Raw genomic sequence first — 1,530 nt, 5'->3', positions numbered from 1 at the left:
CCCAATGTCCATCTGCTACCTTAATACTAAACCTATAAATATATGCACATAGATCTATTTCCCCATCCTCATATATAAATAAATTTACATATGTACATGCCTGTATCTAGACCTCTATAAATGCCCTTTGTCTTCTCGTTCTTTCTTCTTTTTCCATTTACTTTCCTCTTGTCCCACTATCATGCTCAGCCTTCATTTGGGTTTCATTGATTCCTCTTGGTTACATTGCCCTTGATCAATCCCTACCAGGCCTCTTATACCCTCCTTGCCACTGATTGTGGATCACTTGTTGTTCCTTTGTCCCTGGGTTAGTTAACACCACTTCCTTTCCCCCACCTCCACCTCTCCCATGTCCCCCTGGAACCATAGATCCCATTGTTTTCTCCTATCTTATCCAGATAGACCTGTAGAGATAAAAATATGCACACACACAAAAAAACAAGACAGAGCAAAAAAAGTGACAAAAGAAAATAAAACAATGACGACAACACAGAAACCAATGACAAAAGAAAAAAGCCTGTAAATAGTTCAAGGTCTGTATATTGACCTTTAGGAATATTTTCCAGTCGAGTCTGATGGAGTGCCACACCCTGCCCCCAAAGTCTATTTTTGGTATTCCTTTGGGACTTCCTTGCTCTGCGCCCCTTGCTGTTCTGCTGCATGCACTTAGTGTTTCGCCTCCATGTGGTAGGGTCAGGTCGGGTGGAATTCCTACACTATCTCTCCAGTGTTGTCCCCTGTAGGACTATGGGTCAGTGAGGGATGTTATGTTTCCTAGTGGGGCCGGCCATATGATCCTCTCTGTGCATTGGCTGCTCTGACCAGGGATATCATCCTCAAGGCTTGGTGGGCCAGGATGTGCGCTACTCTCTTCCTTCCCCTTCATTTGCTCCCCTGTGCTCTGATCAGACATGTCCCTGTGCCTGAGCTGTAACTTCACCATATTTACTTATGCACCCATTTTGTCTTCAGCGATCATGTCGGGAAGGTGAGCATCACAGAATGTCATGTTATTAGAACAAAGTGTTCTTGCATTGAGTGAGTACTTGAGTAGAGGCCAAATGTCTGTCTGCTACCTTAATACTTAACATATAAATATACACATATAGATCTATTTTCCCCTCCTTATATAAAATATATTTAAATATGTATGTGCCTATATTTATACCTCAATAAATGTCTCATGGTCAGTCTTCATTCAGCCGAAGTTCCTCTCGGCTACATTGCCCTTGATCAAGCCCTATAAGGCATCCTATGCCCTCCTCGCCATTGATTTTAGATCAATTGTTCCCTTGCACCTGGGTTTGTTAGCACCCACTTCCTTTCCCCTGCCTCCCCATTCTCCCATGTCCCCCTGGAACCGTCAGTCCCGTTGTTTCTCCTCTGGATTGTTTATCCTGCCTATCCTATCCAGATAGACCTGCAGAGACAATAATAAGCACACAAAAAAGGCAGAGCAAAACAAAACAACAAAAGGAAACAAAAAACAAACAAATAACAACAAAAACGAATGACAAAAATAAGAAAAGC

Source organism: Echinops telfairi, unplaced genomic scaffold (assembly GCF_000313985.2).
Source record: "Echinops telfairi isolate 266 unplaced genomic scaffold, ASM31398v2 ScPeMD7_6;HRSCAF=24_0, whole genome shotgun sequence".
Classification (NCBI taxonomy): Eukaryota; Metazoa; Chordata; class Mammalia; order Afrosoricida; family Tenrecidae; genus Echinops; species Echinops telfairi.
This window is presented reverse-complemented; position numbering follows the sequence as displayed.